Here is a 26,092-nt window from a genome sequence, read left to right as displayed (position 1 = left end):
GGGACCATGGGGAAAACACAAGCTGAGTGCTATAGATAGACCAACCTCTGTGACAATTAAAGTCAAAGTTTTTTCTGCTGTTGTTGTGGACGTAAATGAGGGGGAAATGATTGTCCGTGTGAATGGTACTTCGAGGGTGTATTTCACTAGTTTCCCGTACTTATGTCTTTCTCTTTCTGGTCTGTCTGTGCATCTCTCGATGTCTGTTTCTCTCTCTGACTCGTTGCCTGTCTCCGTTTGTCTCTGTCTCCGTCTGTCTCTCGCTGACTTGTTCTGTCACTCTCAGTCTGTCTATTTGACTCGCTGTCTTTCCCTCTCTGTCTCTTTATCACCCTCTATCTCTATCTTGCTATGTCTAACTGTCTCTTTCCCCCTCTCTAATACTTTTAAATTGAATTAAACTACATGATATATCTAGTATAGCGAGTAGTGGTGTTTAAAGTAGCTGTGATAAGACGCCCCAAACTGTCTTCATCTTAAATCTGGAGGACGACTCAACGGTGGGATACAAAAGAAAATGTTTTGATTGATGATGTGACCTGTAGTCATCTAACTAGCTGGCCCAGTGCATTCATTTATCTTAATATATATGCAGTGTATATTGTGACAGGGAGAACTCAGGGAACAGACACATGACAAGGGGTTCAAAGCCCCAATGGGCGTTTTATTAACGGAACCAGAACAAGCAGGGGGGGGGGTTACCGCTGGAAAACAAGCCGCTTGTCCAGGCTGGCCTCCTGGAGGCGGTGTGGGGGGTGCTGGACACTGGCAGTCATTGCCTTGGCAACCTCTCCAGCCTTCTTCTCCCTGCTTTCTGGTCCCTCCTTGACACTGGGCGCAAGAAACGATAAAGGAGGTATTTTTTCTGTCATCCAGGTCTTCCCCTAGAACTTCCCCTAGAGCATCGCCTTCAGAGGCTTGTATTTCAGCTCTTCTTCGAGCCTGCTCTCCTGGGCCCACTTTATACCAGCCAAGACGAGGTCCTGATGGGAGGCAGCTGTGCAGGCACTGCTGGTTGCTCCCGAAAGGTTCCAGAACCAGACAGCCTTCATTGGAGTCGTTGGTGCTGCGTCAATGCAGCAGGCAAGGCACCTTCGCGCCTCAAGATATAAAATCTGAAGTGACGGGACTAGAGGGCCTGGAGCTCCACAGAACATAGCTCAGCGGGCAAACCCTGATGAGGTACACCTGCAATCCTGATGAGGAAGAAAGAAGAAGAGGAAGAAGAAAAAGGTGTCATAGCAATGGGGGTGAACACTATTGCAGTCAATTATTTTCTGTTTTATATCTGATATTAATTTAGAATATTATGAGAGAATGGACTTTTTCTGTGATTATCAGTGGCAAAAACCTCTGATTAAATTAATGTTGTTACATAATAAATTGTGGAAACAACTTAAGGGGTCGAATACTTTTGAGAGCCATGGATGGATGGATGGATGGATGGATGGATTTTTTTAACTAAACACGTAAAATTTAACATGATAGAAACATGTATTCACAAGACTAGACAAAATTAGTCAAGAACTTATGGAACACCAGTTGAAGTCTGAGAAAGAAACACTATATCTGATGCACAAACACTCAACATATATGAATGACATAACTATGTCAAGTTGTCTTGATGGTCTTTATAGCTTTATTTTAATTCTTTGTTTAGTATATTGCTGATATAATCTCACCAAAATTCTCGCCTCGATACAACACACCGATACAATACATTTTAAGTTTGGTGAAAATAATTTCCGCGCTAACGGATAAATGACAAGGCTAATTGGCACGCTTGCTAAGGCAAGGCAGTATGTCAGAAATTTGAATAAATTAATGTCAACACAAACATCAACCTGGATGTGGAGGCAGATATTTGAAATTCAGACTGGGAAGCCATCGTCTCCGGTCTGAGCAGGTCCGTCAACAGCTATGAAAGGCATTGACATTCCGGTAGTTCTCTCTTTGTGCTACAAGGTACCATTACTCAGTCACTGCAACCCAGCGGTATGATTTCCTCTTCGACCTTACAATATCCTTTAGGAGGCGCGCCAAGGTAAAATGGATGCCATGCCACAGACCTGAAATATAACGGCTCAATACGAGGCTTTCAACCAGCCAGCGTTTCATCTTGAAAATAATCCTGGAAGGGCGAAGGGTTATGATTTTGCTTAATGTCATCCGTGCGTCAGTTCTATTGATTCTGCTGGCTTGCTGGCTGTGTCAATGGCCATATGATTACCAACCGCCATGTTAACCCTGCACTCAGGGGGCTAGGATCTCATGCCAACATAGAGCACTGGGTCTCTCTGGCGGTCTGGTCTGGTAGCCATAATAATGATGGCTGGACATTTCTATTGAGACTCTTCTATGTCTGCAAAACGTGCTTCTCGTAGTCCAGCAGCCTGTGAAAATGGCCAGCAGGAAATCAATGAACTAATCAATCATCAATCAAATATATTTCACAAATGCCTTATGTCAGCTGTTGTTTCCAAAGTCTTTTGCAGATGCCAGGCTTAAAATCCCAAAGGGCAGCAGTGCATTGGCAACTAAAATGCCCCTAGGAAATACAGCTTATATAGATGTTCACTTACCTTAAGAATTAACGAGAAATGTCACCTGTTTTTGCATGAGGCTTAATTTTCATTATTTTTGTGCTTGCTGTTTGTCCCTTAGACCATCTTAAATTACTTTGTTTTATTACATAGACAATTAGTTGTCTCATTTCGCTGACTCTTTACTTCCTGTTATGCATTATCATTAAATAAAATGATGGGATTTTTACACTGCCTTATGATCTCCCACTCATTCTAGCTCAGAAATAAATTTACGTTCCTGTCTGCCCAGACTAACTGGAGAATGTATGGGGTAGCTGAATAGTTTAAGTTTCAGACATACAATGTGGGATTAGCTAGTTGAATAAAATCAAAGCGTCCAGAACAACTGGCTTGCTGATGTTATGCAATTACCTGTTCGCCATTATAACACACAGCCAACCATTTAAATGATATTGCAATGCCATATTGTAAGTCTCACTGTAGCTATTAAATAAATAAAAAAATTCAGAAATGAACAGAAAGTCATGGCTTAATGGTTCCCAGAAGTTCTGCTGTGTCAAATGCAGTGCTAAATCCACAAACAGGCCCCTTGTATTTTGACACTGTTTGGTTTCAGAAATGTTCACTTCTGAAAAGTAACTTATCTTGGTTTCGTACACTCTAAAAGTAAAAGTTTATTGGAGTACTTTTACTTTGATACAGTGGGAGAACCATTATCAGTTCTTCAAGCAATAATGTAAATTGGTATTTTAATGAGCTATTTGTACGAGCTATTTATATTTGAAACATACAAACAACATAAAAATATCTACCCCAAAAGGTTTTTTAAATGGTTTAAGGAAACATCAAAACTGACTTAATTGCAGAACACTTTTTAACGTTTTTTGGAGGAACTCATATAAGTTTTCATTTAAGAGTGTACGAATCAACTGAAAAGCGATGACATCCTCGTTCAGTGGTTATGAAATCTATAGCTGTCCCCTGTTTTTTAAATATTCCACAGATACCAAATCTGATGAAACTTCATCAATCCTCTGAATAGTTAAATCAGTTATTTCAGTGCAGCAAAATTGTGAAATGTCAGGGGCACCTTTCATTGAATCGTGTTTTGTAACATATTTGAAATCCGATGTCAAGTTGCATCAGGAACGATTTGGTAGAGCAGATACATGATTTCCCAAAGAGACATTTCCATGTGAAATGGAAGATTGCAGAGATTGAAAGTGAAGCAGCTTTCTGCTTCTTTTCAAATATGATTTATCTTGGATGTACCCACAGGAATGGAGAAGTAATGGTTACATAAGATCAAACATCTCCTCATCTGACTGGCAATTTACACATCCAATGATTGACTAGTTGATTGATTGGTTGATTTGTCCATTGAAGGATGGACAGGTTTTATAATAGTGTCATATATATTTTCATTATGCCCAGCCTTTGGGTTGGGTGCATTGTCAGTATAGGAATAAAAAGTTCAAACAATTAGGTAATTGTCATCATTTGTGACAACTGCGACCTCTGCTGGTTCACCTCCCCCTGCAGTGGGCGGGCCCCAGCGGTCGACGTCACCGGCCTTCTGACACCACCGTCTGCTCATCATACATTTCACCTGTGTCCCGTTTAGTGCACCTGTTCCTCATCATCGCTGTTTCCCCCCGGTATATATGTTCCCTCTGCTCCCCCTGTCTTTGTGTGTGATTGTCTCTGTCTATGTAGACAGAGCTGTGCGACGCTTCGTGTATATAGATCCATTTATACGTGTTCACTCTGGATAGAAATAAATATCCTTCTACCACGCCATTCTCCTGCTCCTCCTTGTTCCACCCACCGAAGCCGTGACAGAATCACACACCAAACTACAACAAGGATATGGAGCCTGAAGGAGCCACAGGCGAGGTCGGTGTTGCGGAGGCAGTCCAAGTACACTCAACAATGCTGGCCAGCCTAGGCGCTGCAATGGACAGCGTACTGAAAGCGGTGCAGCGCCTAGAGCTGAGCCAGCGGAACCCCGCAGCACCGGCCGTCTCTACGCCTTCCCAAGCCACGCCGCCCAGCACGGGAGCGATGGCCATTCCGCTACCCAGGGCCTACGACGGGGCGGCGGACCGCTGCCAGGGTTTCCTGCTGCAACTGGACATCGCGCTCCAGGCTATGTATCCTGCGCCGACCGAAGCCCAGAAGATCTCTTCACTCGTCTCCTGCCTGTCCGGGAAAGCCCTGGAGTGGGCCACCGCCGTGTGGAACTTCGAGCAGCCCACCCAGGGCAGCTACGCTGAGTTCACCCGCCGCTTCCGAGTCGTGTTTGACCATCCGCACGAAGGGAGAGAGGCGGGTGAACGACTGTTCCACCTACGGCAGGAGACGAGATCGGCGCAGGAGTTCGCTCTGGAGTTCCGGACCCTGGCAGCGGGATCGGGGTGGAACGAGCGGGCTCTGATCGACCACTACCGGTGTAGCCTACGCGAGGACGTCCGGAGGGAGCTGGCTTGTCGAGACGTGTCCCTCTCCTTTGACCAACTGGCGGACATCTCCATCCGTCTCGACAACCTGCTAGCTGCCCGAGGACGTCCCGGTAGAGGCCCGCCCGTTCCACCCTGCCAACCCGTCACCGCCGTCCCCGTGGAATTGGGGGCGGCTGCACTGCCGGGCAGACGTCGGGGAGGGCAGGTGCGGAGTGCCTCCAGGGGGCAACGAGGCCGTAATACTGCACCACGCCGCACCTCCCTCCCTGAGGCAAGAGGCGACAGGCAGGGCACTTCCGCATCACCCCAGGTAGCACATGCACATTCACCACTAACCTCTTCCCTCTCTATGTGCACTGTCCCTGTTAGGTTCCCCGGCTTCCCGCGGCTCTCCCGGTGTAAGGCGCTGGTAGACTCAGGCGCAGCCGGAAATTTCATGGATAAGTCTTTTGCCCTGCGGTCACGCATACCCCTCCAGGCCCTCGACACCCCCCTGCCCGTGAGAGCTCTAGACAGCCGGCCACTAGGGTCAGGTCTGGTCACGAGTTGCACCGTTCCCCTCCTCCTGGTTACCGACAACCGACACAGTGAAACCATATCCTTTCACGTAATCGACTCACCCACATTCCCAATCGTTTTAGGTTTCCCCTGGTTGTCCCTACACGACCCCGTCATCTCCTGGTCTAGTCGACGTCTGTCGGGGTGGTCGCGGAAGTGCCAGGGTAGGTGTTTGGGTGTTTCCGTTGGCTCGACCTCGGTGGAAAGTCCAGACAGTGCGCCCGCCGTGCCCATTCCCCCCGAATACAGGGACTTGGCTACGGTTTTCTCCAAAGCCAAGGCTGCTGTGTTGCCACCACACCGGCTGGGGGATTGTGCGATAGACCTCGTTGACGGAGCCGCACTCCCGAAGGGTCACGTGTATCCACTGTCTCGCACCGAAACGGAGACTATGAACGCCTACGTTACGGAAGCGTTGGAACAGGGATACATTAGGCCCTCCAAGTCACAGGTCTCCTCGAGTTTCTTTTTTGTGAAAAAGAAGGACGGTGGTTTGCGCCCGTGCATCGATTACCGAGCGCTGAACAAGATCACCATTCCGTTCCGCTACCCTCTCCCTTTGATCTCTGCGGAGGTGGAGAGGATGCACGGGGCCCGCTTTTTCACTAAATTAGACCTCAGGAGTGCCTATAACCTGGTGCGTATCCGGGAAGGAGACGAGTGGAAAACCGCTTTTAGTACCACATCTGCCCATTACGAGTATTTAGTGATGCCGTACGGGTTGATGAATGCTCCTTCAGTCTTCCAGTCCTTCGTCAACGACGTATTCCGGGACTTGTTGTGCGAAGGAGTGGTAGTGTATATTGATGACATCTTGATATTCACTGCTACCCGCGCCAAACATGTCTCGTTAGTGCGCAGAGTGCTGGCTCGACTGCTGGAGCATGACCTGTACGTGAAAGCCGAGAAGTGTCTGTTTTTCCAGTCGTCTGTGTCCTTCCTGGGATATCGCTTTTCCAGCACAGGTGTGGCGATGGAGGAGCCTCACATTGACGCCGTGCGTAATTGGCCGACCCCAACCACGGTTAAGGACGTGCAACGTTTCTTAGGCTTCTCTAATTACTACAGGAGGTTTATCCGGGGCTTTAGCCAGGTCGCGGCTCCGATCACCTCCCTTCTGAAGGGGGGGGCGACCCGGTTGCGGTGGACCGTGGACGCGGAGCGGGCGTTTGTGGAACTGAAACACCGTTTCACCACCGCTCCGGTCCTGGCCCATCCCGACCCGTCGCTCCAGTTCATCGTGGAGGTGGACGCGTCCGATTGTGGGCTCGGTGCCATCCTCTCCCAGCGGACGGGGTGTCGTAACACGCTCCGTCCCTGTGCCTTCTTCTCCCAGAAGCTCAGTGCGGCGGAGCGGAACTACGACATTGGTGATCGTGAGCTGCTGGCCGTGGTTCGAGCTCTGTCGGCGTGGAGGCACTGGTTAGAGGGGGCTAAACACCCTTTCCTCGTCTGGACTGACCACCGGAACCTGGAGTACATGCGGGCAGCGAGGAGGCTGACCCCTCGCCAGGCAAGGTGGGCTATGTTCTTCACCCGGTTTGTGTTTACTCTCACTTACAGGCCGGGGAGTAAGAACGTCGGGGCTGACGCGCTGTCCCGCCAGCATGACACGGAGGAGAGGCCAGTGGATGATGCTCCCGTGCTCCCGGAGTCATGCATCGTGGCACCGGTGGTATGGGAACTGGACGCGGACATCGCCAGAGCGCAGCGCGACGAGCCCTCTCCGCCCACATGCCCTGAGGGCCGTACGTATGTGCCGGCGTCTGTCCGCGACCGCCTCATCTACTGGGCGCATACATCTCCCTCCTCCGGTCATCCTGGCATCGGGCCAACAGTGCGCGCCCTGGCCGGTAAGTACTGGTGGCCCACTTTAGCCAAGGACGTGAGGGTATACGTCTCTTCCTGCTCGGTGTGCGCCCAGAGTAAGGCACCCCGGCACCTACCTGTGGGCAAGTTGCACCCCTTGCCCATTCCACAACGGCCATGGTCCCACCTTTCGGTTGATTTTTTGACTGATCTCCCCCCTTCCCAGGGCCATACCACCATCCTGGTCGTTGTGGATCGGTTCTCGAAGTCCTGCCGCCTCTTGCCTCTGCCCGGCCTTCCTACTGCCCTACAGACCGCGGAGGCCCTGTTTACACACGTCTTCCGGCACTATGGGGTGCCCGAGGACATCGTGTCTGACCGGGGTCCCCAATTCACGTCTAGGGTGTGGAAGGCATTTATGCAGCACCTGGGGATCTCGGTCAGCCTGACCTCGGGCTACCATCCCCAGTCCAACGGGCAGGTGGAACGGGTCAATCAAGAAGTGGGTAGGTTCCTCCGGTCCTACTGCCAGGACCGGCCGGGGGAGTGGGCAGAGTTTCTGCCGTGGGCGGAATACGCACTGAATTCTCTGCACCACTCCTCCACGGGCGTGACGCCTTTCCAGTGCGTCCTGGGCTACCAGCCGGTCCTGGCGCCGTGGACGCCGAGCCAGACCGGTACCCCTGCGGTGGACGACTGGTTCCGGCGGGCAGCGGGCACATGGGAGGCAGTACAATCCCGCCTCCGGCTCGCTGTCCGCCGTCAAAAGACCTCTGCAGACCGCCACCGCGGGGAGGCCCCGGTGTATCGGCCGGGCGACCGGGTCTGGCTCTCGTCCAGGGACCTGCCCCTCCGCCTGCCCTGCCGGAAGCTGGCCCCGCGGTTTGTGGGGCCTTTTAAAGTCCTGAGGAGAGTCAACGAGGTGACATATCGGTTACGCCTTCCCCCCGACTACCGTATTAACCCCTCGTTTCATGTGTCTCTCCTCAGGCCGGTGGTGGATGGTCCCCTCCAGGGGTGTGAGGTGCGGGAGGTGCCCCCTCCCCCTCTGGACATCGAGGGGGCCCCGGCGTACTCTGTCCGCTCCATCGTCGACTCGAGGCGCCGGGCGGGGGGCCTCCAGTACCTCGTGGAGTGGGAGGGGTACGGCCCGGAGGAGCGGAGCTGGGTTCCGGTGAAGGACGTCCTGGCTCCCGTCCTTGTCCGCGACTTCCATCAGCGTCGGCCGGACCGCCCTGCTCCGCGCCCCCCGGGTCGGCCCCGGGGCCGGCGTCGTCGCGCGGCTGGGGCCGCGCGTCAGGGGGGGGGTACTGTGACAACTGCGACCTCTGCTGGTTCACCTCCCCCTGCAGTGGGCGGGCCCCAGCGGTCGACGTCACCGGCCTTCTGACACCACCGTCTGCTCATCATACATTTCACCTGTGTCCCGTTTAGTGCACCTGTTCCTCATCATCGCTGTTTCCCCCCGGTATATATGTTCCCTCTGCTCCCCCTGTCTTTGTGTGTGATTGTCTCTGTCTATGTAGACAGAGCTGTGCGACGCTTCGTGTATATAGATCCATTTATACGTGTTCACTCTGGATAGAAATAAATATCCTTCTACCACGCCATTCTCCTGCTCCTCCTTGTTCCACCCACCGAAGCCGTGACATCATTTCTACAGAATAGTTCTGGATTCTGCAGATTTTTTTACCATGGTTTTACAAGTCATGAAATGTGCAGTAAAAAAAAAAAAGGCAAATCTCCCCTGAATCACAGGCCATGCATACAGTAGTTTTTTTTTACAGTAGTTTTTCTTACAAGTGATACAGGCTTCATGATCATGCACTCTTAGAAAAAAAAAAGGGTTTGAGAACAGTTCTTTGGTTGTCTCCATAGAACCCTTTTTGGATTATTTTAGCCATCATTAGCAATCATACTGTATTTCTGTGGGCCATCTTTCTTTGTAGCGAAGGTTGTGTGTGTTGTTGTGTGTCATTATACAAACGTTGCATTGTAACTGATAACAAAAAATGTGGGTTGTCACTCAACTTGCTTTTATTAGGTGCCTTTCTCAAATGGTGGTTGTGTGTTTCATCCTAGGTGAATGTCTTTTTTTGTTGTTCGGCCCTCAGACAAGGCAGTACAATTTCCTAATAATTTTACTCTCCGTTTTATCATCTCGCTGCCCCCCCCCCACCCCAATCATCCACTTCTCCCCAAAATCTCCCTCCAGCAGGCAGGGGCACCAAGGTCGATCGTTACCAACAAAAAAAGCCCTGCCACCTAAACAGTTTCTTTCCCTGTGCTATGGCCCTCGAGAACCACAATCTGTCCCACCGAGACCAATTAGAATACTCTCAAAATCAAGTCACACCTCTGAACTGTTAACCAGCTGAACTGAACTGCTTTTAATCTCCCTGTATCTACAGTAGACACACTGTAACAATACTGTAAATTAGTACATCCACTGTACATCCATGCCTGTCATGTTATATACTTCTGCCTAATGTGGGAAATTAAGTAAATGTTTTTTATTCTATCGGTACGTTAGATATTACAAGGAGAACTATCATGGACAGTAGAATTCTGAGCATGTGTAAGCAGACTGAGCCATCAGAGGTGATTTTGATACTGGTTCTGATATCCCTCAGTCTCAAGCCAAAGTCTCCTTGAGCCAGCCTGGGGTAAACTAATGGACTCCCAGGAAACATGTTTCGAAGTTTTAGTTTCTTTTAAAACCCCTGAACCCTGCAGGATAGTTCAGTATAGGACTGGCACATTCATTACAGAGCTGTTAATATGTAAAACAGCCAAGGTCTCCACAGGTTTTCAATTTACTAACTTCATATCCTCCAAAAAAGGAGGTTCACTTTAGGCGAATTACTCCAAAAGGAGAGTGGTGCATACGTGTTATTGTTCATGTATTTCAGAGGTGTATTATCTGGGGTTTGTCTTGGTTGGTCATTAATCTCCTGTATGCACCCCAGAGATTGACAGTGTTCAACAAACCCCGTAGTTCACATTAAGTCTCTGCAGGCAGGACAGTATTATTTGCATAAGTGTTATCCCCTGTCATTCGTTTGAACCCCTACGTAAGCATGTTGGATTTGCAGTGCCAAGTCGATAACAAAGTTAATTGCACTGTAGAATCTTCCATCAATTCTCATTTCAATCAGTCTAAGATCAAGTGGGTCTCCACATTCACTTAATCGAAAGCTTTCTGAATGCAAACAAAACAAACGGGCTAATGTGTTTCTGAAATTCTGGCCCAGATTATTGTAGGGAGTGTAATAAATATGGTCTATTTGTGCTTTGGTTCTCTAAAAGCTATTCTGTTCATCAGCATACAAACCAGACAGATAATAGATATTATAACTCATCTTATTCAGAATGCAGAAGTATGATATACTCTCTACAGCACCAAATAATGAGAGTAATCCCTCCATCGTATTAGCGTCATTTTTGAATGATTTCGGGAACAGGCTTGATTGTTTCATGCAGATCAACCACCATTCTCAAAAATATGCCTGGACGAGGGCAAATAGAATGAGTTTAGGCGACTTAAAACCGTCATTAGACTTCTTAATTGAACATGCTTTCTTTGGTTACGTCCGCTCAACTACTTCAACAGCCTCCTCCAGGGGACCGCGTCTCTGACAATGGTTAGTGGCGTCACAGTCCTTAATTTCCTCCTCCAGCGCTCTTTTATAAGACCACATACTGTATTTCTTCCTCAGAAACTCATTATCAAACATTCCAGGACTGTCGATGACGGAAAATTAATGCGCAAAAAACACAACTCTCATTACCAGTTTTCTCAGAACGATGTAGGCCTGACTGTAAAGTGTCCGGTCTCGGCACGGCATGCATGTGACGTCCAGTGGTTTCCCTCTCTCGTTCGGAGCACAGACACACCTGGTCCTTGTTATACCTCACACCTGTCTTACAAATCCCTGCTCGGCTCCTTCCTCCCTCTTATGTCTTGGCATTGTTTTGGATTTTATTCCTGTGTGACTTTGTTCTATTCCTGTCTTATTTTAGTTTTCTCAGGTTTTTTGTGTTTTCAAGTCCTCTGTCCTCCCTGTGCTGGGGTCCTGCCGCCTGCAAGCAACGTAACATAAAGTTTCCATTTTCTAACACTTTTCTTACCCAGAGGACTTTTAAATCTGTTGTAAGTCTGTGCTTTATAATTAATGTTGAGTTTAAAATTTATTTCTCAGCTCTTCTGGATTTTATTAATTTTTCCCTTTTTCAGACAGCCTCATCTGAGAATATAAAGCTTCTTATTTTCTCGGTACAGAGGGATTTCCCCACTTTTATTGCATGTATTATCAGATTTCTTGGACATCCAATTAGAGCACATTACCGAACGGGACACACCCGGAGTCAATCTTCATATTTGCATGGTCTTCATTTAGATCAATAAGCCATGGTTGAGCATTACATATCATTTTGCTGGTGAGAAAGTTATCTGGTAGGTCTGGTAGAGTCATTGCTAATCACATACATTAGAAAGCCCTTCGTTAAAAGCCTCCAGACAGGATTGATTCCGAACCTGAAATGTCGGACCCAGCACGGAGCGTTCAGGTGTTCACCAAGTTTTTTTGCTGGCTTTGGGGTTTCAGGCTGAGTGATGGTATACACACCAACTGTGACCACTGCTGATGTACAGTAGATATAAAAAGTCTGTTAAATGCCTGTTAAAATGCCTGAGTGGTTATTATAAGGTTTTTATTATTCATTTTTGCCCCTCGAAGTTTTCAGTTTGTTTTTCAATTGAATTGTTCACATTATAGGTCACATTAAAAGTGGAAAAAGTTGATTTATCTTTGTCTCATTCTTTTACATCACAAAAACCTGGCATTTTAACAGGGGTGTGTACACTTTTTATATCCACTGTAAAACATGCTTTACAAAATAAATTATAAAGCAGTCGATAAATGGACTGTTTGATTATGGTATTCTATAGCAAGCATCACGTATGTAAATGTTATCATAGGAGAACCTCGTCTTTGTGACGTCCCCGTCCCCCCCACCCCATAAAATATGTAGCCTACATGCTGGAGGAAAATGTTGATGTACATGCTAGGTCTACATTGTCATAATGCGCGATCTGAATAATTATAGATGAATAGATCAGGGGCTATTTGTTTTGGGGGTGGTGGTCAATTTGAGATCCGGGACGATTCATAAAAGATCTGAGGCCTAACGACGCCACTGCTCAAATATATTTTTGTGCATACAATGCAGTTGTAGATATTCTTGTCAATACATTGCAACTAATGAGAACGCAATTACAGAGATGCAGTGAACAACCCCACTGTTCTTCAGCTCAGGAGTTATGAAATTATAACCTGCACATGTTTTTCCCTTAGAATAAAATATTAGTTACAATAAAATATAAGTTAGATTTTGTATTTATAGATTGAAAACATCTTTTAAGGTTGTATAATGTAGTTGTTTTTGGTAAACCCTTCGGGGCGTCTGCCTATTGTGGATTATTGTGTTCGTGTTTCGCCTAACTAATCAGTTTATGCGAAGTAAATCCATGTAAATGTGATTAATCTCCGAATCCCAATTTCAGCGTGTATGTTTGTCCATGTATCGTGTTTTACTTCATTGAATTGTTCTCCCTGTGTTTTCATGTAACCCTAACCATTCAGTCCGCATCACTCATCCTTTTTGATTCCCTCTGTGGTGCCGTCAGGCATCAGAGCTGTCCATGGGTGTACCTCAGAAACACTAAAGGTCCTTAACAACATTTGCTGTGGATGTATTGCATGGCAGTTTATACTGATTCGGTAAAAATATGTTGACTCCACCAGCCATCTAATTCCAATTTTCTCAGGCTAACCTCTCTTGCAAAGGACCTTCAAACCTGTTCAGAAAATGATTGCTCTGACCAAGGACAAAATGTCAAATCGTAGGGCCTGCATTCTGAACCTCATGCTGGGTCCATGGGAGCTACTTAAAGTTCTATTCTAAATCTGACCCTGTTCACCTCTATGACAACACTATTCTGTGTACAACTGGCACTGTGTTAACCCCCCCATACGAGATAATAATTACAACAGTCAACACGCTTTCTTGGACTTGCGACCTACAGTGCTCTCTAACATGTCGATGACGTGCAGACGGTCTGGGGATTTGAAAGGACTTGAGGAGTTTGTATAAGTTGCAATGGCTTTATGGGTCCATGTGTTTTCCGAGTGTATAGGTTGTACAGGCCATTGTGTGCCCTTGGCTGGGTCGTGATTGAAAATGGAATTGGTTCTCAGCTGACTAATCTGGCGAAATAGCGGTGAAATAGATTGAATAAAGAGGGTGTCAGTTCATTGGCTGTCCTGTTCCTTCCTTTACGTCCATGCAGTGAGCGACTTTTTAATCGGCTTGCTTCATTTATTTGCATAATCTTACACCGGTTTCGTGTTAAGTTATGTACCACAGCTCAGGGTTTTTCAGCATAACTATTACCTTGAGAAAATGTTGAGCGATCTTAACCAAAATATATCCTCGAAGGGGTTTTTAGTGTTTACTTGAATGTGTTTTTTATTGCAAGAGACCTGCTCACACATATTGGCTACCCACCCCCAACCCCACTTCCATCTGTAAAAAATAAAATGTGACTCTTTCATGATCTGCAGTGACCTTTTCATTCACTGCACTGTGTACTTTGTGCAATTGCGGCAGGGGCCTTGTCCACTGTGGACTGTGGTGGAGCCAGACGCTCATCCACATGCCCACTTTCTCACACCCTCACAGCAGGCAGCCCGTTATCAACCTCAAAACGTCATCTTGGGGACGTTTCTGCTGACGATTATAAAGTCAGCGAGGTGTGGGTTTCTCAATATGCTGTTTTCAAGGAGAAATTACAAATGTCACATGGTTGTGGTTTTCAATAAATTATCCTAATTGCAAATTAATGTCTTGTTGACGTTTTCTTCCCAGTACAGTCCATTCGATCCGACAGGAGGAGAAACATTGCGTTCAGTTTGTGGTACTCTAAAACATCCCAACTCTAAAGACTCATGTAAGAATGCAACACAGAATCAGATGGTGGAGTGGTTCTTTACACAGAGCGTACGTTTAATTAAGAATCCAAAAGGCATAAACAGTAGTCAGGCAGACAATGGTCGATACACAGAAGATCAGAACGGTGAAAGTACAAAATCTGGCAGACTCAAAAACAGGGTCGGCACTAAATAGGTAGAAAACTAGTCAGTACCATGGAAAATCTAATAACTAGAGAGCACTCTGCAAAAAAGATTAGTATGTCAAAAAAGATTGAATACAAAACACTACCTCACAAAGAAAATAGTGCAACAAACTAAACTAAACAATTAATGAACCATGTGGGTGAACAGGTTTTTACAGTTCGGGTGATTGGGAACTGGGAAGTGAGCTGTGTTCAGGAGGCAGAGGATGAGTAATGAAAGGTGAACTGGGAGTCGTTCTTACAACTCCAAAGTAATCTAGCGTATCGAGTCGAAAATTTGGCTAAGCCCTGAGCGACTAGACTGTGAAAGCTGAGAAGACAGAAGGGCAGGAGCGATAAGGTCCGGGACTCACCGCAGCAATTGTTGGCCTTGCAATCACCTGGTGTTCATTTTACCTCTGATGGCTAACTCCCCTCATGCTGCGCTCGTCTTTTGTTTTACTGACCACATGGGGCGAGCGCTTAGCCTTCAGCTGCTCAGTCGTTAGACCCTAATCGCGCCCTCTGAGCCAATTGGATAATTGGAGAAGAAACCACTGGTACAAGTCAACAAGGGCGGTCAGTGGGTGGGGGGGGCATTTGATTTTTTGCGCATGCGCGGAACCACTACATCATCTGCATATATCGTCCGCTGCCGAGAACGGCCCGTGTGAACTCGATGATGATTGGGACTCATCTGATGGAGGCGTTAACTGCTCTAGCATTTGAGCCCAAACCGAACTTCTATATGTGCGCTACCCTTTAGAGGCTGGGGAGGGAGAAGGGGGGAATGAGGGATGGGGGACAATAGGGAGGGAAAAGTAAGCGTAGAGAGTGTGAAAACTGGAGGGTGGAGAGAAAAGAGGTGAGGGACTGAAAGAGAGGTAGGTGGAAATGGAGAAAGAGAACAGGACGATAAACACGAGGTAGAGAAAGCAAGCGGTATAGAGGATAAAGTAAAAACAGCAAGAAGAAGGGATGAAGAGAAGGTGGAGAAGGGGGGGCGGATGGATGGAAGAGATTAAAGGAGATGGGGGGGTAAAAGAACAGTGCAACATCTGACTTTCTGTGTTTTTATTTTATTCTTGTGCGTGTTTGTAGGTCCTTCCACTGCTGATTATTCAATTACTTGCTTAATTAATTATTTTTACCCCTTAATGAATTCACACAGGGCCACACTGGTTTAAGAGAGGCCACAAATTAAAACGATAGTTACTTTCGTAACTCCAGTTCTATGAGTGGAGCGTCGCCCATAGGGGCTTCGCTCCTATTGGTTTACCCCTCTGCCAATAAGCTGTCACTGAAAATGTAAGGAGGGGATGACGGCCTCGGGGGGCGAGGTTGAGCCGCATCCGGTCCCTATGCGCCCAAAGACCAGTCACGGCAATGTTGAGGACGGCGACGCAGCCGACCCCCAGGTCTCCATGAACCCAAAGCCGCAGGGGGGGCATGATACGTTGACTTCACCATCCTCTGGAGGGACTTGCGATCATTAGCGGAGCAGCTGCCTTAAAAGGCAGTAGTGCAGCCTGAGAGGATGCTGTCAATGGTGCACCTGTGAAAGTTAGTGATAGGTTTTATGACATGCCAAACTTCTTGAGTCTCCTCAGGAAGTGCAGGTGCTTTGGGGCAGTTTTCACTGCAGAGTCTACTTGCCTGGACCCGGTGAGGTCATCTTTGATGAGCACACAGAGGAACTTGAAGTCGACTCTCTCCACTTCAGCTCCATCGATCTGTATGGGGGCATCCAATTGCAAAGGCTTCAATGCAAACATGCATTGAACAATCAGGACACAAAAAAGTATTATTAATTAAGTGTTTATTGCCATCCAAGCAAAAAGGATTGATGTAAAAATGTCACATTTAGGACACAAAATGAGAAATTTTAGGAAAAGGGATCTGACTGAGGTGGAGTTTGGATTTCTGAGGACCGTCAAGTTAAACTGAGCAACAATTGGCCTCAGAAACACCTTTAACTGCACTTTTGTAACCGATCTGCATCATATTATTCACCAGACAGATGAGCAATAACTCACATTAACATATGTAGCACAGTGGTAAACTTAAGCATTGGTTGGAGCAGAGCTAGTGTTGGCAGGGCTAGTGTTGGCTACCGATTCAGCCTGTTAGCATAATCACACGTCACATACTACACAATGCCACTCAACAAAACTGAGGTTTAACTTGTAATTACTGTTTAGCTCGCTCAGTGCTGAATCACTGTGGTCGAAGACATGAGTTGCTCTGTCTGCACAGAGTACTTTCCTGGTGGGAAAATCTGAGGCTACAATGGATTCAGCCGTAGTGAATTCTGTCCCACCCGGGAGGGAGATTAGTAGTTCCGTTGACTATTGAGTCTTGAAATAAGCTGGCGGTGTGTTGGGAGGTGGTGTGATAGTGGTGGCAGAAGGATGCCAGAGGAAGACTACTTGATTCCTGTTTTTGAGACTCGAGACTGACGAGGCTGCCCAAATGTCATTGAGAAATTGTCTGAATATCGAAGTGGGCACGTCTCTAATCAGATTTGTTTGATAGTTTCCCACAGAAAGAGAGAGATTGTGTGGTGTATCAATCAATCCCCAAGCTGAGGTCTGTATTTTTAAGTTGCACCGGAACTAAATTCCTTGATGTTGCTTTGTGTCCGCACACCCACAGAGCAACAGTCTGATGCAGTTTACCCAAAAACTCCATGGCATTTAATGACCAAACATAAATTCCTGACAATACGTTGCACTTAATGTAAACTGTAGACCCTCCTTGTTTCCACTTTAACACATCTCTGATAAACATGTTGCTGTCCACAAACATTCCACAGAGCTCCGCCCCTTTGACCAAGTAGAAATAGTGGGCTTAGTATTTAGATTATTCACAGGAAAATGCATTCCTTGCAGGTAACATGTTTTCAATGACAAAAACCTGTTAATTTCAAGCCAATGTCATAAATCCTCTTCCTATCAATGTGTCCTGTTCATAACCCGTGAATGTCCCAACAATTTACATTGAGGTTATCCAGCGATATACAGAATGTTTTTGTCGTTCCCCCTCCGTCAGGCTAACATTCCCAGAGATTCACTGCAACATGATGTCAGAGTAAAACGTAATCCTGGGCTGTTTCTGCAAAAAGAGAAACTTCATAATATATACAGTACCGGTCAAAAGTTTGGACACACTTCTCCATTCAAGTAAGTCTGTCCCAACTTTGTTCTGGTACTGTACAGTTTTTTCTCATATTTGATCAAATGTACCAGGATGAAATTTTTCTGTGATATCAGGTTGCACTCAGCGTCTCAGGGCAGCTGTCTGAAAGGCCTTGATTGCCTGACTCAAAGACCAACAGAGCTGAAGTGACTGTCCTTGATGTCATTTGATTTCTCTCCATCTCTGCTGTACTCTGCAATAAAAACAGAGCCAGACGGTATTTCAGAACAAATAGGGCTATTTCAGTTCACCGGGAACAGTACAGCATTGCCTAATAGATGTCTGACTGAACCTGCGTCCCAAATGCTAGCCCAGCCCCAAGCATACAGTGAACTTTTACCAAAGCACCCATTTGAGCATGGCTCTCAAACCTCCATTTGAGGGATCCCCAGCCATCCCGTGTTCCATCTATTCCAGAGCTTGCACACCTCATTCAACATATCAACCAATCATCAACTCCTTGATTATGGAGAATCGGGTTGAGCTAGTTCGGTCGCTATAGCTAAAGTGTGAATCATCCGGTGGTTCCCCAGAGATGTCTAAGATACACTAGCCTATGGGACCTGGTGTGAAGTGGTGCAGTGTACAGGGGATAGGGTGTAAGTTTGGGTACCCGGGGTCTGGCCTGGGAATCGGCAGTAAACCATCAGCCGATTACCTGAGCAGGACAGTCGGGCCGCTGTGGCTGTAGGCCCTCACAATATTAAGTTGCGATCTGGCAGTTCATCGAGTGGATTTTAGCTGCTCAATAAACTAAACCCTCCAGCTTATGACCGGGAAACACTGGACAATGGTGGCGGTGAAGTTTGTGAGTGGGTGGATGAGAATGAGTGATGGACCCACAGTGAGCTATGCATTAGCCTGTTTTTCAATGCGGTTTATATTGGCATTTTTATATTACGGCCTATTAAGTCCCCGTTGCTATTAGCTATGGGTCTCCTGCATCATAATAGCTACAATATGCCATTACTCACTAGGGCATCACACGACTCATGTACGGTGGCTTTGTCATTGATTAAAATGATGGATTGTGATCCCCACATGTCTCAAAGTGACGCGCCGTAACACCGACGCAACATGATCTCTCCGGGTCTTTGCTAGCAGAGTAACACAACAATACAGATCGAATCAACAGCCGATCAATACACAGGCTCCACCGCCAGGTACCAGGAATATCTGAAGAAGATAATTAAAGGTAATATACTTTAAATATTTATACCTTCTAATTACACATTTAATTCATGTATTTATTTATGGGCAAAAAAGAGCAACAAATGGACCAAATATGGTTTATTCAAAATCAGCCTGTAACTTAATTTTGGATGTACTGTTTCAGATGTACCTTCTTCAGGTATGATGACATGATTTAAACCGCTGATGTAATCACCAGCAGGTATAAAGCATTGACCTTTGGATGACCCTCGTTTGAAATCATGTGTTTTTTAATATCCCGCCGGTTAACGAACCAATGAAAGGACAGACTCCACTGTCTTACTTCTTTCTAAGTAATTTTGAAACAAATGACTTAATAGGTTTACCATTCAAATAAAAAGATGAGAACATAAGTCCACCCTATGTGTCCTGGTGAAAAATAGTGTACTTTAAAGGGATTAAGATGCCAATTGGGACACAGGGAGTTTTCTGGACACAGTACAGTTTCATGGATTCAGCACACATTCTTCCAATTTTAGACATGTATTGCTCACATTAACTCTCTTTTAGTTTGAAATCCCTGATGTACGTAATTTAATTTAAATTCTGCTCCTCTTCTCCAACAACATGAAGTATTCGTCTGCCCTTTCAGTGAGCTCCTTAAAGCAGGTTCAAACAAGGTTGTGTTCCAAATGGTAGCCTATTCCTCATGTAGTGAAGTATGATTTCACCAGGGCCCTTGTGCTCTGGTCAAAAATAGTACACTATAAAAGGAATAGGGTGGCATCTGGGAATCAGCCAAGGTCTTTTGAATCTTCAAAAAAAGAACCATGTTGTAGACGTACAAGAAAATCTTCCTGACTATATATTTTCTATCCACCAGACCTACTTTGTTTTTAATAGTTTAGAACAATTGAGTTGTTCCTGGGCTAGAGAAAAATACACGTATATCTGTATGCTATAAATTGAATGTCAGGAAATACCTTTGCTTGTTTGCACGCAACCTGGCGTTTGCTCATTAGCGCACACTGTAGCAAACCATTTTGCTACGGAAGCAAGAGCTCATAATGGACAAATAGTTCCTTCCACGTTTCATGCTGATTGCTCTGTTTGGTGAAAACACCCCCAGAATCTTGTTAATTTCTTCTTGTCCTGTAAATAAATTACACAATATGGCCCTAAAAAAGATCTTTAGGAAGCTCATCAATATGCATGTTGTCTGAAAGAAAATGCATCAGCAGACACACAAGCTGTGTTCAACTTCAATAACTCAGGAAACCACTAACTGCTAGATCTGTTTACTCTGCATGTAAGTTCCCTTCAATGTTCGGTCATTTTGGCTAAAAGGCTGTGTCATTCGGAGAGAAGCAAAGGTAAAAAAAGTGAAGTTGTCTTCAAATTTGAATAAGAAGATGCACTTTATATGTCTTTAATGACAACCAGTTCCCTATATAAGTGCATTGTGTTCTACCAGAGCCCTACCTGCCCTGTTAAAAAGCAGTGTACTATGAAGGTCATAGAGCACCATTGAGGACAGAGCCCTGGTCTGACTGATAATTAAACTATATATCTGACAGTTGGAACGATCACCTTAACAACACTCGATAAACGCATCAGGACGGGGTGATTTGAACTGAGTAACCTTTTAATGGTGTCTGTGTGTGTGTGTGTTCGTTTGTGTGCCCAGGTTTTACTATAGATTGGGGACAAAACGTCTCTGCCAGTAAAGTATAAGAAAGATCAGCCCTTGTTAGGACATTTCGACCAGTCCCCTTGAGCAGTTATTTTCAGCTCAGGGGTTACAAGTGGGGTAACATTTACAACTGGTTATGGAATACAATTAGGATTAGAGTCATGGTTAACTCAAACCTGCACTTGAAAGTGTGTGAATGACCACCGTCCTCCCGTGGATTGCGTCCCAGGGTAATATTACCGCTTCCTTCTTCTCTCCCCCCCTCTCTTGCCCCCTCTCTCCCCCCTCTCTTCCCCCCTCTTTTTATGGAGGCGAGAGATTAGAAGCACGCGGGCACATCGCAGTTGACTGCGTGAGAGAAATGGTTTGATGCATCACAGTCTGCCGGGGCCTTTAAAGGTTAGGATTAGGGAAATTAGAAATGGAATGGGAATGTTTTGGCTCTGCACATGGGTAGTGAACAGAGAGCGTGTGCGTATGTGTGTGTGTAATTATACGTTAGGTCAAGAAACATCCCATAGCCTTCAGTAACTCTGCGGTTTAGCTTTGCAATCAGCCGACAAAAGACAGCGTGACAGGCTCATTATACAAAATCGGTATTTACTTTCAGCAAGCAACTCATAAGTACCTGGGTATTTTAGGAAGGCGTTTCATCCACAGGATGTTGTGTCTGAACAGTGTAATTGGGACTCAGGGGTGACAAGCTCTCGTACATATCAATGAGTATCACATTTACATTCGTATATTTCAGCCATTTATCCGACTCTTTCATCCTGAGCGACTTCCATACGTCTTTATTATTTATGTTTAGTGCCCATTTACCTGTATATATATTACACAGTTACGGGGAAGCTGAAGGAGAGGGGATGCGTCCCCACTCGTGCCGGCAGTTGGCATTTTTTTGACGGCGCTACGAGGTAAGGTTGCGTTAATGAGGCGGTCATGTGCATTTGGGAGGCAGAGGTCCTGGGTTCAAGCATTGGTATGAGTCGGATCTGGATGACTCACACAGGCGGTAGGACGTCATCCCCAGTGGTTCTCAGGTGGCTTCCAGAGATTGCGACCAGGACTAAACGATATAGAAAGTATTCGTTGTTGCTAGTTCTCCACTTACTTCATGGCAGTGCCAAATAAAACTGTATTTGATTTACAAACTTGTGTTCATATATTTTTGGTAATTTATTTTACCTTTATTTATACAGAGCCTAAAAACTACTGTAGCTCTCCTTTACAGCTGAGCCCTGTGTGACAGGAAAGAAAAAACATACAAATTTAAAAAACACAATTATGAAAAGAGTCACAATGAACAATAAAAAAAATATCACCAAATAAATGCCCTATAGACACCAAAACCCCTACCTCAAAAAGGTTACTCGACAAAACACAGTAGACAAAAGCAGTTTTCCCCATCTCTGAATTCACTCGCAATATCTCTAAGATTAACCAGTCTTAAGAGTGGATTTGATAACTGCAAATTTTCCAATTAACTTTTGTAGTCAGATAGTTTGGAAGTTAATGTATTAAAGCCTTATATTTTTGTAGCAGTAATTAAATGCAAAGCTGCATGGTGGACTACATCTAGGGTTTTAGTACTGATGTTGAAGCATGCAAACTGTATATAGCACATCTACATAATCTAGTTCTGACATAGAAGTGGCTTTTTCAATTACATGATGAGAAGACACGCAATGTGTTTCTATGGAAGAAACCAATTCTAATACTCATTCACTTCAACAACTAATGTGTGTTTTGAAAGAGATTTTCATCCAACCAAATCTCAAGATAGAGGACATGTTCTACAACAGAACTGTCAAGGATGATTTTTGGACTTAATAGCATATTGTTGTTTTACTTCCGTATGTTGTTTTTTTGTGGTATAAATTAGACTACGAGTGATTCTTGTAGAAGAGTGCTTGACATGAAATAGGGCAACGAGAAAGACTATATGGCTCTTGCCAGTCCTCTGAATAGAAAATACCATTGTGACTATTTCCAATTAATGACATTCAAGAATCAAGACCACAGCTGTCAATACATGACAGTATAGGCACCACCAAAATCTACACTGAATATCCCTTCTTCAGTCTGTATTCATTAGTGTTGTGTTGTTTGGTTGGTTTGCATTCATGAAGAGAAGATACAGGAAAAATTATGGAGGAATATTGTCAGGCCTGGGGGGATTTAACATTCTTTTATCTCTAACAAGCAAATTGAAAATAGCATAAAAATCGCATTGAGCAGCAAACAAGCTTCCACTAGCAAGAGCTTAGACATGCAGCCAAGTATAATTACCTTTTCATTCTTCAATCATCCCCAATGTTAGGTAACAAACATCTAACAAATTATTTTTTTAAGCATTAAGGTTTGCTTGTTGCTATATTATTTCTGATTATGTGTTTCTGTTATCCCGATCAGTAGACCGGAGAGCAAAGGAGGGAAGTGAGCCAGAATAGAAAAGAGAAAAACACCTCTTTGTAATGGCCATGAGAAGTTGAGCATCTTAACCATATATGACTAAACACTGCTCTCTGCTGGTCAGATCAAGGTGGTACCAGTCAGCTCCAAAATAGTTTGTTTTTTCCAGTACTGCCATAGCTGTGATTCAATTCCATGGCTATGTGATATGTATGCTTAGGTAAAACAAAAGATATGATTACATTTTAAATTGCCAGGCTTCAACTTTGGATTTAGCAATGCCAAATTGATTCCTACACCTAAGAGAGGGTTTTTATTGGTATATGTCAGGGCTGCCTAACCCTGTTCCTAGAGATCTACTGTCCTTTTACGTGAGACCGTTGTTTCAATACAACAATACTTGAACAATAATGAGCTGCCTGGTCAAGTTGCCAGAAAGAAGCCTTTACTGCGCCAATGCCACAAAAAAGCCCAGTTACAATATGCCCGACAACACCTTGACACGCCTCACAGCATCTAAAACGCTGTAATTTGGAGTGACAAGACCAACATAGAGATTTATGTTCACAACCATAAGCGCTATGTTTGGAAAGGGGTAAACAAGGCCTATAGTGAACAAGTTGACCTTCCAGTGGTTGCAGCAGAAAAAGGTGATTTTTCTGGAGTGGCCATCACAGTCTCCTGATCATAATATCATTGAGCCACGCTGGTGAGATCTTAAACGTGCGGTTCATGCAAGACGACCAAAGGCAAAACAAATGGGCCAAAAAGGTTTTGCCAAAACGAATGGGCATCTATACCACCTGCAAGAATTTGGGGCCTCATAGTTAACTATTACAAAAGACTGCACGCTGTCATTGATGCTAAAGGGGGCCATACACAGTAAAGAACTAAGGGCATGCAGACTTTTGAACAGGGGTCAGTTTATTTTTTTTCTTGGTTGCCATGTTTTGTTTTAAGATTGAGACATTATTTGTGACCTACAGTTGAATGTGAATCCCATGAGAAATAAAAGACATGTTTTGCTTGCTCACTCATGCTTTCTTTATAAATGTTACATATATTATCAATTGTCCAAGGGTGTGCAGACGTTTGAGCACAACGGAATATGTTGTTGTTGCCTGGGTTCAGTAAACACACACATACAAGATATATACTTCTAGTGTATATAGTGTATAGTGTATAAACATATGTAAGCCAACACACGCACACACGTTCTGGAGTTATATAATTCATGCAAGTGTCTAACTTATTGAAAGCCTTGTAAGACTTTGCAGAATGTGTGCACAAAGACCAACTAAAGTTTTAAAAAACTACATCAATTAAAAAGAGCTCAAGCAAAGAACATGAATCATGGCAAGATGGACTGACAGAATAGTTTAATAATTCAAAAATGAGCATGGCCTAATGGCCTTGTCCCCAAATCTGAGATAGGTAGAGAAAGAGAGTGAGGAGAATGAGGAGGCGATAGAGGGAGAGACAAAAGGGGCAGGAAAAACTGAGGGACAGTGGCATTTAGCTCATGTATATCTATTGACCTTGATAAACTTGAAAGTATTTCACCCAGAACAGTAACAAACTATCACTGTAATCATACATCCATTTACGTCAATGTTCCTCTAGTGACACTGCATATACATTTTTTCTGTTTCTGACAGAGTTTAATACCTAACGACTGCAAAACTTGGTATTTAAATAGTAATAAATATACAGTCTGTCAAAATGGACACCCTTTAATCAATCAATCATTAAAATGTATGTATAAAGCCCTTTAAATATCAGTAGTTGTCACAAAGTGCTTTTACAAAACACCCAGCATGAAACTCCAAGGAGCAAGCAACAACAGTATTGAAGCACAATGGCTAGGAAAAGAGAGGCTGAAATTTAGGAAGAAACCTAGAGAGGAATCAGGCTCGGAGGGGTGACCAGTCCTCTTCTGGCTGTGCCGGGTGAACATTTTAAGAGTACAAGTGGTATTAATTAATAAATGCATTTGGGCTGTGTTTAGAGTCTATAAAACAACTTCATCTGCAGCACAATCAGGAGGACTTTGGACAGAGGCAGCAAAAAGGATATTGAGCTTGGTACTCGGGAGTTGTGTGCCAAGACCTCATGTCCTCCAAAGTTTAAACGGACCAGGAGACAGGAACATTTTAGAGAGTGCATTTTTTAGGTTAACAATGATTTACAGTGGAGAAGGAGAACTGACCCTATTCCCCGGCCCAATAATATAGCAGCGTAAAACATTGCGGTTGAGACAGGGGGGGTCCAGTGATACTGTGACCCTATTCCGGGGAGGGCCCAACAGGCAGGAAGTCAATCCACCCACATTGCCAAGCATCTAACAAAGGGACACCAACCAACCTTACTTCATACTTTAGTTTAATTGCAACACATAATTGGAAATAGCAATTTATTTTAAATGTATTTTAAATGTATTACCAATCACGTATTGTCAGACCTAACAAGTTCAATAAAGGAAAGGTTTCCAGGCATACACTTTATGGTTTTATGAGGCACAACCTAACATTATCAGTCCAAATTTAAAAATCAACTACTCTTGCTCAAGACAAAAGTGGTTGGCACCACTGTGGTGTTAAACATTAGCGGCACCAGGAGGTTGTGACTGGGGTAGCTAAGACGGGGCTGGGTCCATGCCAAGTAGAGCTGATCACTGGAGGCGGTTTGGAGTTGAGTGAGGCACCTCCTCCACGAACACTCGACCTGCATTCCTGAATCATTCTTGAGGGTACTAATGGGATCACTGGGTACCCCGTCTCGCCCCGGCGTGGCGCCACCAAAGGTGTTGAAAAAAATGCAACAGTACATCAAACTAATTAAAACCACAATCACATTTTCAAATACTAATGTAATTTTAAATCCTAACTCACTCAAATGGTGAGTGTTGTTTAATTGTAGCAACACAATGGGGCATGAGGAAAAAGAAAAAGAAGAAATTGAATTAATGGGCAGGTGAGGCAAAAAGAAAACAGGCACACTTCTGTGAAACCCTATCGTATAATATTCCATTGGGAATATTCTTTCACCCCTAAAAACTAACTTTATTAAATAACCAAAATAT

At 44.9% G+C, this 26,092-nt stretch overlaps 1 long non-coding RNA gene across 1 annotated transcript; it reads right to left on the bottom strand.

Annotated features, from left to right (window-relative positions):
• Positions 1–21,423: 21,423 nt before the first annotated feature.
• Positions 21,424–22,973, bottom strand: LOC109615858. The gene is made up of 3 exons (XR_002196858.1): positions 22,888–22,973; positions 21,784–21,836; positions 21,424–21,664 (listed from the first exon to the last, which is right to left on the bottom strand). It is a non-coding gene; the product is annotated as an uncharacterized LOC109615858 (long non-coding RNA).
• Between the last annotated feature and the right edge of the window lie 3,119 nt (positions 22,974–26,092).

Source organism: Esox lucius, chromosome 6, assembly GCF_011004845.1.
Source record: "Esox lucius isolate fEsoLuc1 chromosome 6, fEsoLuc1.pri, whole genome shotgun sequence".
NCBI classification, from domain to species: Eukaryota; Metazoa; Chordata; class Actinopteri; order Esociformes; family Esocidae; genus Esox; species Esox lucius.
Note: the sequence above shows the minus strand (reverse complement) of the source record. Positions and strands in the feature narration are given on the sequence as shown.